General features: G+C 38.7%; 1 protein-coding gene and 1 pseudogene across 3 annotated transcripts in view; one reads left to right on the top strand and one right to left on the bottom strand.

Annotated features, from left to right (window-relative positions):
- RAD51B (RAD51 paralog B) overlaps positions 1-14,869 on the top strand; it is a gene marked incomplete at its 3' end in the record, with an annotated part of 683,831 nt that overhangs the window by 283,861 nt on the left and 385,101 nt on the right. The gene's annotated exons all lie outside the window — the stretch shown is intronic.
- LOC309818481 (large ribosomal subunit protein uL6-like) lies at positions 6,950-7,480 on the bottom strand (annotated as a pseudogene). The gene has a single exon. The product of its transcript is annotated as a large ribosomal subunit protein uL6-like (transcript).

Genomic DNA, 14,869 nt, shown 5'->3' with positions numbered 1-14,869 from the left:
TTGTGGTAACCTGCCTCTTCACTTTGGCCTGCTGCAATCAAGAGTAGTAATTATGGTTGCTTAGAAAAAAATCTAGCAATAGTGTCAGGTAATTATTGGGCACTCCAATATCCTAGGCACTAGGCTAAGCTTTATTCATATATTATCTCATTGAAGTTTCATATTAACCCTATTGAGTAGGAACAGTTTGGAACCCAATTTTGCAGATGAAGGAACCAAGGCTCATAGGAATAATATACCTTGTCCAAGGCTTTAAATGCAGAAGTAGCAAAGTCAGAATTTGTAACCTAGTCATTTGACTGCAGAGCCTACGTTCTGAAACCATGGGCTAGATTGCCTCTCTGTAAACTGTGTTTAGGTTCTAGATAGGGTAGCTATCACAGGTATATTGTGGAAACTCCTTCACATCCTTTCCTGTAACTGCACCCTTATTTGAGAGTACTTTGGTCTGAGTATGTGGCAGAGGAAGGAGTGGTCCACTCTTTAATACAGAGGTCAGCAGACCACGGCCAGTGAGCCAAATCAGCCTGCTGCCTGTTTTTGTAAATCACATGTTATTGCAACCCAGCCATGTTTATTCATTTATGTATCGTCTATGGCTGTTTTTGCACGGCAAGGGCAGAAATGAGTGTTTCAACAGAGACCATATGGCCATTTGTATCATCTTGTCCTTTACAGAGAAGGTTTGCTGATAGAAATCTGGAAGGATGTGTGCCCTATTACAGTGCCCTATTCTTTCCCTAAAGAGAGTAACTTAAAAGACAAAACAACCCTAGGGACTTCCCTGGTGGTGCAGTGGTTAAGAATCTGCCTGCCAGTGCAGGGGACAGGGGTTCAAGCCCTGGTCCGGGAAGATACTACATGCCACAGAGCAACTAAGCCTGTGTGCCACAACTGCTGAGCCTGCGCTCTAGAGCCCACGAGCCACAGCTACTGAAGCCCATGTGCTTAGAGCCCGTGTTCCTCAACAAGAGAAGCCACTGCAATGAGAAGCCCGCGCACCTCAACGAAGAATAGCCCCAACGAAGAATCGCCACAACTAGAGAAAGCCTGCATGCAGCAGCGAAGACCCAACACAGCAAAAAAAAAAAAAAAAAAGACAAAACAACCCAGTTTTAGGGCTACTATCCTACACAGGCCACAGGGATACAGGTAGTTGTAGGGTTTTCCGAGGCAGTGAACAAGAGCAGTCTATTTCAGGACAACTGAAGGCCCTCTGTGCGCGGCTGACTGGCTGGCATTCTCTAACTGGGTCTTCGTTGCCTTGAAACTCTGCCTGCTGCTGCTCCTCTGAGATGGAATGTGTATTCACAAATGAGGCGCTCCTTTAGTCATGGTGCATTTCGTGGGCCCTGGAGACATGGGCATGACATCACCAAGGGCCAATTAAAACAGGCTTCTCGGTCACACAAGCCCCTGAACCTCTTTAGAGGTCTGTATGGAGTGTGTGTTCTGCTCCTAGCCCTCAGGGTGTGAATTGAGACTGCCTTCCTCATCCAGCCATATTCTGGGCGCAGAAGTCTAGCTTCCGAGAGGCCAGGTCAAGTTTGAAAATTTGCAGAGTTGGAGGCAGATTCCCATTTAGTATTTTTTTCCAGGGCTCAGGTTTTTATTCCCAGTTTTCCACTCTTAATGACGTTGTTACTTTATGTGGGAAAGGGAGGGTGGTGAAAGATGCTGTCTGTGTTAGGTAAAAGACACTTGGCAGTTAGAATTTCTGGATAAGTATAGGTTGGTAACATAACAAAATCGGAAGCATATTTTGCCATTATGTTACATGGCTTTTGTGTATAGCTTAACATCATAAAACAACATCTTTTAACAGTAAAGGCTCCTAGCAAAATTAGTGTGGCTTAGAATAGGGCAATTACCAAAGGAACTTTACTAAGGGGGATTAGTCACTCATTAAATCTTTTATCTTCAGGAAGAAAAGAAACTTCTTTTTTTTCAATTCTTTTTTCTTAGAATTTAAGCATTTTAGGTATACCCCGTGCCACACCCCCTCTTCCTAATTTATATATGTACTTATTTATGAAAATGACTTGTGGAATTTAGTTTCAGATATAACTGTTCATTCTGTGTACCAGAAAGGTTATTGAAAGACTTGTTTTCTAATTGGTAATAGCTCAGTCTCTTGCTAACAAGCCATAATTGTAAAATTCCCTCTTTAAAAATTATTCAAGGAAACAGGCTCAGGACTCAACGTGAGATTACACTGGACAGACTTTTATAGTTTAATCCAGGGATTGAACCAAAAACTTGTGTTTTCCAGTCTTCACAGGCAATCTACGGTTGAATGAGAATGATTCCTTTAGTATTTTTTCATGTTTGAATTCTTTTTAATGAAGTCTAAGAGAAATTACTAGACACAGACATTTTTGTGAGTATTATGTTATCTGTGGCTACCCTAAACCACAGAGCATGCCACCCCTACAGCTTAAAAAAAATCCTTGTTGTTTCTGCAAAGATAAAGATGATTATTATTTTTTTAAATTGTAGAGGCTTTTATTTTAAGAATCACTTGAAAGTGTATGAATTTATTCCTATTTCCTAAGAACAAATATAGCAGTAATTAAAGGAATTTCCTCTAGAACTGTGCAATATATTATAAAAGAGGCCACCTTTTAGCATTTCAGAGATTCCCCCCTTAAAGATCTCTATGCAGTTTAAAACATTAATTATTAAAATTTCTAAACATCTCTGATACTTTTAATGGTATATATGTGTGTGTGTGTGTGTGTGTGTATGTATATGTATATATATATTTAGATTTTATAGGTGAGGAAACTGAGGTACAGAAAGATTGAATCTTCTACCTTGTGTCATTCATAGAAGCAGATATTGAATGCATAAATCATTCTTACCAAAACCCTTAAGAGGATATTCCTCTGTGTCTTTACATAAAATTGTTCTTGTTTTCCTTTGCTAGCTTCCAAGCTTTGCCTCGTTAACAACGAATTTTGTATTCCACAACCCTTTTGATGGTCGACAAAAGAGCAGGTTAGCCTGGGCAGACTGGAGCAAGCCTGGAGAGGGGCCAGTTACCACAGGCGTAAAGGTGTGGGGCTGGGGCTCTGGGAGATCTCCTCCTGCCTTACTCTTGGCAGAGGACCAATTCTCCTCAACCCCATCCCCCAATTTCTCACACCTGAACTAATATTTTGCCACCTCTCAGAGGGTTGTCATGAACACTGATGAGTTTAACGCCGAAAAAAATGCTTCAAGCCTTTTGGAAAAAAGGTCTGTCTTATATAAGTGCACAATTAGTATTGGCCACAGCACCGGTCACAAGCCTCTTGAGTGGGCAGTAGGCACCCTTGGATGAAGTTAACCAGATGCTTGTGTTGGTGAGGACAGACTCAGGAATGAGGTCTGCTGCTGCCTTGAGAGGACACGTCTGGTTTGAAACGTTGAAAGCCAGGTGATCCTTTTAGCAGCTACGCAGTAATGTCTCTTCACTGCTTCTGTTTCCTGCTAATTTGGGGAGCAGCAGATGCCTCCCTCGGAATCCCTCCCAGAGTGTTGGCATGCCGTGCTGATCTTCTCACTAAGCCCTAAACTTTTCCCGCAGAAGAAAAGTCTCGAAAGGTTAGTCCAGAATATGATAGCGAGAAGTTGTGAGAGATAGTCTGATTGGTTTATGAAAAGGTAAGGATGAGTCATGTCACTCCTAAAGGCACTGGCATCCATTTATTACACCAAAGCAAACACTGAAAGAAGGAAGCCTTTAGTCTCATTAAGGAACCCAGACAAAAATCCCACTTAATCCATCTTGCTTTTCCTTTTCCTCTAACTCAGCTGGTGTGCAGGTGTAGGGCAGCTTGGCAGAAGCTTTGAACATTTGGAAAACGGAGTCATTACTGAAAGTCACTGACACACACTTCCCTTGGAATGCTGCTGATGTCATGGAAAACTGGGACCTTAGCAGTAACCCCTAACAACCAGAGCTACAGTAAACAGTAAATGTTACCTCCACCAAGGCATTGGTTTTTAAAGAGTTTTAACAGGCTAGGGCTTGCCAGCCACAACTCATAAAAATGTTCTTATAATTTTACCCTGCTCTCTAAAAGCACTGGATAACTGCTGAGGTTTCTCTGCCACTCGGGTATGCAAAGCCAAATTCACGTCAGTTTCAAGGTTCACTATTCAGAATTTACAGCACTTCTTTTCCATTCCTCTTCATACCCCCTGCCATGCTCACAGGATTAGGCCTGGGAGATTTAATACTTTTTCAAAGAAGTCTCTTGTCTTACTGAGTTGCCTCCATTTCTGGTGATGGTTTGAATCTGTGTGCTAGGTTTTGCCTAGTGTTTTATTGGTCTAGCGGTTAACCCAGTCTGGTTAATTTGTAGCCCTTGATCAATAGGTTATATTCCAACCGATTTGAGATAGTTGGGCAAAGTGGCACCCTGTAGTTCAAACACTGAACTAGGTGCATAGCAAGAGAACAAGCAGCACATGCTGTCATATAGAGTTGTCGAGAATGGTTGCTGTCAACAGTTTAAAAAAGGAAAAGAAGACATAGGAACCAAGAGATGGGGAGGAATTTTCTCCCATGATTGGCTTTTTTTTTTTTTTTAGGAGAGAGGTGAGAGGAATATTACTATGTAAACCAAACCCAGCATGGCTTCTTTTAGACCTGTGCACAAGGTGGGAAGAAGAAGAATGCTTGTGCAAGGCATTGTCAAGGTGACCATGTAACTTACCGCCCAAACTGGATACTTTGGAGAGTGAAGGGGCTCTACTAATAATTACTCTGGCACAATGGGAATAAAGCTGGACTGTCCCAAGCAAAGCAGGAATATGGTCATCTCCATCACTGTGTTAAGACCCACCCAGCCCAAGCCCTTTAATCACAATGCCAGAGAGAGTGGACCCATTCGTGCAACCTGGGTTGTCTCAGTCCCAAGAAAACAAGTCCACTCTTAGAATTAGTGGCCTAGATAGGGAACCCTTACTGCAAGATTTCCCCTTATTTAAAACCTCAGGTAGAGTAAACGTGAACTCATAGTCTTTATTTACCCAGTTTTGAATATGACTTTTATTGCCATAGACCAGTGGTTCTTAAAATGTGATGAGATACCTGAGGGTCCCCAGAGATCCTTTCAAGGGATCTGTGAGGGTGAACTTTTTTCATCATAATATTAAGGCATTATTTGCCTTTTTCATTCTTATTTTCTCACAAGTGTACAGTGGAGTTTTCTAGAGGACATGTGAAGTATGATATTTTAATGAAGAGCCAGATTAATGAAGAACCAGATATTGGAATGTATTAAGCCAGACATTAAAGAGATTGGCAAGACTGTAAAACAGTGGCACTTGTCTCACTAAATTTTTTCATTTTAGAAAATGCAACTATTTTTCATAAAACTACATTATTTATGTTGAGGTTATAGGTTTATTAGTGTTACTTTTAAACAAATCAGCAAATACTTAAAAATTATTCAGTTTTGTTTTCTTTTAGTTTTTTAAAATTTTATTGAAGCATAGTTGATTTACAATGTTGTTTTAATTTCTTCTGTACAGCAGAGTGAGTCATTATACACACACACATATATATATATTCTTTTTCATATTCTTTTCCATTATGGTTTGTCACAGAATATTGAATATAGGTCCCTGTGCTGTACAGTAGGACCTTGTTGTTTATCCATACTATATATAATAATTTGCCGCTGCTAATCCCAAACTAGGGATTATCATACTAAGCGAAGTAAATCAGAAAGAGAAAGACAAATACCATATGATACCAGTTATATATGGAATCCAAAATACGATGCAAATCAACATATCTAGGAAACAAAAACAGACTCACAGATATAGATAACAGACTTGTGGTTGCCAAGGAGGGATGGGGTAGGGGAAGGAAGGAATGGGAGTTTGGGATCATCAGTTTTAACTTCTGATGTGGTCAACATATTCCTCATAAATAAAAGCTCTATGAGTCCTTAATAGTTTTTAAGAGTATAAATTGGTCCCAGGTGGGAAAGGTTTGAGACCTGCTGCTCTAGACCTTTCTCTCTCCTGAGGAAACATGCTGGTAAATTGAGGTGATAAATTCCCTGTGAGAGAGACCATCTTTATTCATTATCTTATCTACTACAGCACCCAGCACAATGCCTTGCCCACAGTTAGTGCTCTTTATAGATATGCATAGATGAGCTCCTGTGACAGCTCTGAAAAGTTACCACGTTCTCTCATGTTTGGGTGTTACATTAACATTACTGTTTTTTTTAAATTGAGGTATAGTTGATGTATACTGTTGCGTGTTTGGGGTTTTTTGTGTGTGTCTTTGTCTTTTGATATTTAATGTGTTCCAGTACTTTTTGTTAAATAGTTTTTTTGATATTTTGACATAACAATAATGATGTCATTTTTTTCCTTCCAAAGTCTTATGTAATAGATTAAATTCTCATATGAAACAAGAATGTTAGATTTAAAAAAAAAAAACATGAAGAATAAAATAAGAACTCATTACTTTTGTTTTTTTAACCTACCAATTCTTCTTTATCCTTATCTCAGGTGTCACCTTCTTCAATTAGCCTTCCTGGAACTTCCCAGGCTGGCCTGGTACCCCTCCCATGTGCTTTCTAAGTAACCTTTATTACTGGAAGTACTACTCTGGTCATGCCATTGACATTTTGGTTTCCCCCAGTTAACTTTGCATGCCTTTATGACAGAAGTGCTGTCTTTAATTTCCTTATTCCCAGAATTGAATAGTACTTGGTAAAGGGTAAGCACTAGAGAATCTGTTAAATGAAAATGTATAGAAGGAAGGAAAAGTTAGCTAATTTAACTAGTTAGTGAAGTGTCCAGTGCCCCACCCCCCTTCCCAAAATAGAGGGTATTTATTGCATCTTTAAAATATCACAAACAGGTCTTAGGAATTATCCAACATCTTGTTTCCATAGCTGGACAACTTTTAGATCTTATTCATCAGTCTGCTGAACTATTCCTTTTTAAAAGACATAGATATCATTCCCCCAATTTTTGTGATATTTTTAACTATTGTGACTTGCTAAATCAAAGCAGCTGAATTTGACACAGTTCAATATAGTTTCCTTCAAGAATTAACTCATCTTTCTGGGCTTGAGATACCCTGTGGATGTTTTTTCCACCCAGGACATTTTAGAGTTCAACGAGAGACCTATTCTGAATGAGGATATTGATGGGGAGGTGAGCACACATAGACTTCACCTTGTAATGACCCCCAGTGTAACGCCCTTGCTCGTGTTCTTTACACAACTACAGATAGTGCCCATCGTGGCCAGTCCTTTGTTTCCCCACTGTATGTCAACCCAGAGCCTCTTCTTTTTCCTTCCAAGGGGACTGAGATCTACATTGATGTGATTGAAGTCCCTCCGCAGGGTTCCTCTGGGGCCCTTCACAGTAACTATGCATCCCTTCAGGGCGATGTTGACATTTCCAGAATGTCGACAGTCTGATTGTTGAGAACTGTCTTCATTCTTGCAGTAGATGCAGCAAAGGGAGGTGAGGTATTTTTGTTTTCATTTTTTAATGTCATATTTTAACATGATTTCCATAGTATTGAAAAGAAAATTTTTAGTGGAAGAAACCACAATTTGAGATTGCTTTGTTATGACCTTACGTATAAACCAATATACAGTGGGCCCTGCATATCCGTGGATGTGGAACCTGTGGATACGGAGAGCCGACTGTACTGGGGCATTTTATGTAGGGGACTTGAGCATCCGAGGATTTTGCTGTCTATGCGGGGTGTCCTGGAACCAATCCCCTGTGGATGCCAAGGGGCCATATTTCCACCTATCTCTCCACACTCATAAACTCCTTTTCAGAGTAGGAATCTTTTAAGCCCTTAAAGGTTGGTTACCTTTTCCTGAGAATGTGATATTTCTCAATATCAGAAATTATTTCTTTTGGCAAAAAGGGAAAAATTCCATTATATATATATGTATGTATTTATATGTATATATATATACACACACACACACATACATACATACATACCACATCTTCTTTATCCACTCATCTGTTTGATGGACACTTAGGTTGCTTCCATATCTTGGCAATTGTAAATAATGCTACTATGAGCATAGAGGTGCATGTATTTTTTCGAATTAGTGGGATTTTTGTTTGTTTGTTTGTTTTGTTTTGTTTTCAGGTATATACCCAGGAGTGGAATTGCTGGGTCATATGGTAGTTCTATTTTTAGTTTTTTGAGAAACTTCCATTCTGTTTTCCACAGTGGCTACACCAATTTACATTCCCAACAGTGTACGAGGGATCCCTTTTCTCCGCATCCTCGCCAACGTTTGTTCCTTGTGTTCTTTTTGATGATGGCCATTCTTACAGTTGTGAGGGATAACTCATTGTGGTTTTGATTTGCATTTCCCTGATGATTAACAGTGTTGACCATCTTTTCATGTGCCTCTTGGCCACCTGCATTTCCTCTTCGGAAAAATGTCTATTCAGGCCTTCTGCCCATTTTTAAATTGGGTTGTATGGGTTTTTTTTTTTTTTATGTTGAGTTGTGTGAGCTGTTTATATATGTTGGATATTAATCCCTTATCAGTCGTATCATTTTCAAATATTTTCTCCCATTCAGTACGTTCTCTTTTTGTTTTGTTGATGGTTTCCTTTGCTGTGCAAAAGCTTTTAAGTTTAATTAGGTCCCATTTGTTTTTTTTTTTCGGATCTGTCTCCTAAAACAAAGGAAATAAAAGCATTCTGCTTGGTTTTAGGTTGAGTCTTTTCTCTGAGTGCTGTTAGTTATATGAGTCTCCAAGTCTCTTTCTTTTCCTTAAGACCTAACACTTTGGATAATTATTTACCAAACTTATCTGTGAGTGTTTGATGAGGAAACAGAGAGAGAATAGGAGGCAGTTCTTATCAAGTCCTCATTTAAAAAGGGTTCGGTGGGGGAATAGTAGTATTTTGTCTGAGATAGAGTCCTAAAGGAACATTGATTTTTTTGGACAGGGCACTGGCTGGATGGGAATGGGAGAGCTGGATATTTGTCCTGACTTTGCTACTCTCTAAATATTAGTATGATTTCAGCAGATCACCTTACTTCCCTTTGCTACTCTTAAGTTTCCCCATCTGTAAAATCCGGCTGGATTAGAAGGTCTCAAAGGCCCCTTGCAGATCATCTAATTCTATAGTTTGTTTTGTACTCTGGCAGGATTTCATGTTCTTGACGTTCTTAGTTGACAAGTAAGGTGTGGGAGGAAATGACAGTCTTGAGTAACCAAAATGGATTTTGTCTACCCATATGCGCTAATCCCCAAAAGAAGAAGAAAATGCAAATGAGCCAGGGGCCGAACACGAAAATGGTGACAGTGAGGAGAACATTGAAGCAGACAGCTGAAAGCTTCATTTCCTGGCCCGTCTGCCATGAGGAAGGCTGAGACTGCCAAAGCCTCCAGGCAATCAAGGCCAGAACTTTGGCTCACTCTTCTTTTGAGCTCCCCCCATACCACACACACAAACCACACAGGAAAATTGTCGCTCTCCCTTCATATTTGTGCATTTTGGCTGCACTCCTATTTATGCCAAGTCCTCACCTAATCCCCTTCCTTCCAGCTGTCACTATATTCTGCCTGTTGCTTTCCGGGCTGTGGAAAGCAGCTGCAATTTCCAGTGGAGGCCCAGGGGTGGTGGCCTTAGCAGTGGGGCGTTGTTAGGGTGTGTGGACTCTGTCCGAGCCAACAGTCACTTTTACCTGGTTTATAGGCAGTTTGAGGAGTGTTCTCACTCTCCTTCCTTGGCATATGTCAGAACTGATGGCTTTAATTTTTTTCCCTCTCCTCCCTCTTTGGGGAGTTTTTCCCCACTCTACATTCCTCAGCCTTTTAGTCTGAGAGCGTCCTGTGGAAGATTTGGTTTGTCTTAGGTTCTTTTGCCAGGCTGCTCATCTTCTTCTTTTTTTTTCTTTTTTCCACATAAAACGTATTTATCTATTGGGAGAGCTAAAGATGGATAACCAGAGCTTACAAGCCTAGAAACTTGACCCCTTCTCATCTCTGACAGTATATCCCAAGCTATTAGGTCTCCCAAGGCCCAGAGAGCTCTTGGTCATTTGCTGTCCATCCGGCCTCTAGTTGGAGAGCTAGCTTTGGTGTCCTTTCACCTCTGGCTTGTGAGGTTTTCCCATGGAGCTTGTCTGCATACATCTCGTATTGGCTTTTAGTGATGGTAACCGAACAAAGAGACACTTGGTTCTCATCATATTAGAAAGCTGAGCAAGAATCAGGAAATCTGCTTGAAGAATCTTGGCTGAATATAAGGAGAAGCCATGTTATTATAAAGGTTTTAAATCATTCCAGTGTGCACAGACTGACCTTGCTGGCCTGAATATTGAAAGCAGAACAAAACTCCCACCCAGTCATTGTTTTTGGCTGATGAAGAGAGCCTTTTTAGGTACAGTGGGTTGTTCTCTGCCCCTATTTCTGGAAACTGCATCAACTCTCTTGCCTTCTACCTAGCAGTGCCAACCCACACTCCTGTTTTTTTAAAATAAATTTATTTATTTATCTATATTTGTTTTTGGCTGCGTTGGGTCTTCGTTGCTGCACGCGGGCTTTCTCTAGTTGCAACAAGTGGGAGCTACTCTTTGTTGCAGTGCGCGGGCTTCCTATTGCGGTGGTTTCTCTTGTTGCAGAGCATGGGCTCTAGGCGCATGGGCTTCAGTAGTTGTGGCACGACACACTCCTGTTTATATAAGAGGAATCTCACATAGTTCTCAGAGCCTGGTGAAAAAGAACTCAAAGTGTGTCTGTGTTTGGGTTTGTCTGATGGTTTCTCCTATCTGTATGAATTTTGTATTTTATTTCAAAGAATTTAAATTTTAATTGATGTTAAATTCAAATAGACGAGTCTATTTGATAAAATTCTTTGGTGATAGGATCCTGTTTAACTTTATAGGTACTATATAAAGTCTTTTTATTCATGTTGGGAATAAAATACTACAAAGCCATTTTTTTTTTCAATTCTGTTTTATCTCAATCCTGGACTTACTTGGCTATATTGTTTCTAATGCCCAGTTAACCCTTCTGTCACTCATCCTTTCTCCCACTCCACATTTTTTGCATTGTCTATAATTCATAGAATCATAGTTTGATAAAGCATTAGTACTGGAAGGGTCCTTAGATGTTAACTACCCAAGCTTAATTTTATAGATGAAAAAAGAGCCTACAAAAGTAACAGGATTAGGCCAAGGTCACATACCTGCCAGAGCTTAGGCTCACAAGTGTTTTTCCACCATACTACTCCAGACTCCATGTGTCAGGAATTTTCCAAAGCACTAGACTAATAATAGCTACTTCAACAGTCAGGAAGTGCATCTTACTGGAAAGGGCAGAGGTTTTGGAGCCAGAGATATTTTGGTTTGAATATCTTGTTCTGCCATCTACTGGCAGGGTAAATTGGGCAAGTAACTAAAGCTTTTAGGGACTCTGTTTCTTCGTCTGTGATATGGGAATAATAATAATAATACTTTAGGGTTATTATGAGTATTGCACTATATGATCTATATAATGTGCCTGTTATACATATTGTGTTCAACAAATTATTATTATAAAAAATCTACTGATCATAGGAAATATTATCTCATATATATAAATAATAATTTAAAATAGGTATTTTCGGGCTTCCCTGGTGGCGCAGTGGTTGAGAGTCCGCCTGCTGATGCAGGGGACACGGGTTCGTGCCCCGGTCTGGGAAGATCCCACATGCCGCGGAGCGGCTGGGCCCGTGAGCCGTGGCCGCTAAGCCTGCGCGTCCTGAGCCTGTGCTCCGCAACGGGAGAGGCCACAACAGTGAGAGGCCCGTGTACCGCAAAAAAAAAAAGAAAGGTATTTTATAATTAGCTATTCTGAGCCGTTCTTATTCAATAGTATTCTCCTAAATTTAGCATTAAAATATGAATGGAGTGAGTTGTCCGGAAATGAATTCCTGAAAGTTATTTATACCATGACAGTGATTCATGCATTTCCCTTTTCTTTATAGCTTTCATCTGTACTTAGCTACAGTGTATCTTGTCCAAAAATTTTTGTACATGTTGAACTCACCCTAGGAAGACATCTGGAGTATACTTAGGCTTGGCCCCTGGTTTTCATTTAGCTAAACACTAGGATATAAATCTAGAATATAATCTACATAGAATGTTAAATTCATATTTTTGAGAAGCTTGAGATATTTAGTGTTATTCTGAAACTCTTTGTGTGATGAACAGCTTTGATGTGAAATTATATGTACCTGTTTGGAGTATAGGTTGAAGTTATCTTGTGTTCATCATAAAAGGGCCCAAGATTGTTCTGTTAAAAGGAAGTAGAACTACGTTGTTGAACCCAATAGCATGGGGAGGAGGAATGAGTTAGGAAACAGAAGCTAAGATTGAATTAGCGAAGGCCAGAAGCAACAAAAGAAAGTTTGGAAGCTTCAGGAGTGATTCAGGGGAATTTCAGTTGTGGGCCTCTCAGATTGCATAGATGTCGTTGGCTGACTGGAATGCACTTAAGCTTAAAGTGGATGGAAGGACCTTGAGAAACTAGACAGAAAAAATTTCGCTTCTCTAATAATGAGAGGGCTTGGGAGAAAGAGCTTTGGCTTAGATTTTAGACAGAAGTTAAGTGCAAGTAGAAAGAGGCACTATGTGCTTTCCTCCTTATGGAACCCTTACTTGCTAAGGCACTTTCAAGTTCATGTAATTTGGTCCATAACTATGGTTAGATACATAGACTTTTCTTTCCTTGGTCGCTTTTTCAGTAAGGTGAAAGTTAAAGAGTGCAGCAGTGGTGGAGAGTGGAGTGGATATTCCTTGTGCCTATTCCTACCCACTGTTATATATTAGATTAAGAGCCTTAGGCCAGCAGTTTCTTAAAGATAAAAGTAGGCGTCAGTTTGGAGGAATATTGGATAATTGAATATGACCAGGAAGTAGAAGGTGCTATTTTGCTATATTTTGGGTTCATCCAGATGGGATCAAACCAGAGGAATTTGGCAAGCATTGGGACTCACCACTTAGAACCACACTGAAATAGTTGTGGTAGCAAAAGAATTTCTCCAGGAGACTTATTCCACTTGAGGCATAACAGCCAGAGATTCCTGGCCCTTGAGGGGAGAGTGCCAAAGCTGATAAATTTTAGAACAATCAACTGAAGTCTATAAACTCAGGAGAAGTAGTTCAATTCGATGGTACTGGGACTAAATTGTTTCCATAATTTTCACACAGAAGACATACTATGAGTAAATGTGTCCTATAATCCAGTGTTTAGAATTAGCTCCTCCCTAATATTATTTCCTTTCCTTGAGATTTAATATATTGCAGTTTAATAAATGAGAACATTATAGAAGAATTTAACTTTAAGAACTTGTGTTTGACTTCTTCTGTATTCGTGAAATTCTGACATATTAACCTTACCATTTTTTAAGACTTTCTGGAAGAGTTCTTCATGACCTAAAATTTACCTTCCTGTTTAATCATTCTCTGCTTTTTATACTCTGGTAAAATTAACTACACTTCATCATCATCAGTATTGCTTATCCCTTGTCACCTGACATCTATCCCTGTATTGTCCAATTGTATCCCCTTCAATTGCCCAGTCCACTGACTTACATACATTAGGTTTTCATTAAATTTAATGGTGAATGAGGAAGTACTTTATATTTTAAACAACTGACTATTGTAGAGAAAGACAACACAACAGGAAGGAATTACTGTGGCTAAAGAGTCAAACAGGAGACTAAAAATGGGAGCTTAAAATTTTTTAACAGCTTTATTGAGTCATAATTGACATCCAATAAAGAGCACATATTTAATACAATTTGATAAGTTTTAACATATGTATACACCCATGAAATCATCACCACAATCAAGATAATGAACATGTCCATCATCCCCAAAAGTTTCTATGTAGCTGTTTTAGTCCACCTCTCTCATCCTTCCCCACCTTACCCTCCTCAAGCAAACCACTCATCTGTTTTTGTCACTATAGATTAGTTTGCATTTTCTAGAGTCTTATATAAATAGAATCATACAGGGTAAACTCTCTTTGGTCTAGCTTTTTCACTCAGCTTAATTATTTTGAGATTCGTCCATGGTGTTGCATCTATCATTATTTTATTGGTTTTTATTGTTAAGTAGTATTCCATTGTATGCATATAACACAATTTACTTATCCAGTCACCTATTGATGGATATTTTGGGTTCTTTCCAGTTTATGAATATTATATGAATATTATATGAATTTAATTTATTTATTAATATTAATATTCAAATACTAAATTAAATTAAATAAATTTAATTAATTAAATAATTTATTAAAATATTAAATTTTATTAAATTTATTAAATTTAATTAATTTAATAAAATTTAATTTTATTAAATTTAATAAATTTATTAAAATATTAAAATTTATTATAATTTATTAAAATAATTTAATAAATTAAAAATTAAATTAAATTTATTAATATAATATTCAAAAATATTTATGAATTTAATTTATGAATATGAATATTATAAATAAAGCTATGAACACTTGACTACAAGTCATTGAATAGAGGTATGCTTTCTTTTTTCATGGATAAATACCTGAGAGTAGAATGACTAGATTATGGGATGGTGCATGTTTAGCTTTGTAAGAAATAAACTGTCTTCCAAAGTGGCTGTACCCTTTTGCATTTCCCCAACAATGAAGTAGAGTTCCTGTTGTTCCACGTGCTTGTCGGCATTTAATAATGTTGGTGCTTTGACTCTTAGCCATTCTAATAGATGTTTAGTGGTATCTCATTATTATTTTAATTTTCAAGTCCCTAATGACATATGAGGTTGAGCATCTTTTAAAATACTTATTTGTCATCTGTATGTCTTATTTGGTGAGATGTCTAT

This window comes from Grampus griseus (assembly GCF_964374135.1).
Source record: "Grampus griseus genome assembly, chromosome: 2".
NCBI classification, from domain to species: domain Eukaryota; kingdom Metazoa; phylum Chordata; class Mammalia; order Artiodactyla; family Delphinidae; genus Grampus; species Grampus griseus.
The sequence above is the reverse complement of the archived record's forward strand: the minus strand, read 5'-3'. Positions and strand labels throughout refer to the sequence as shown.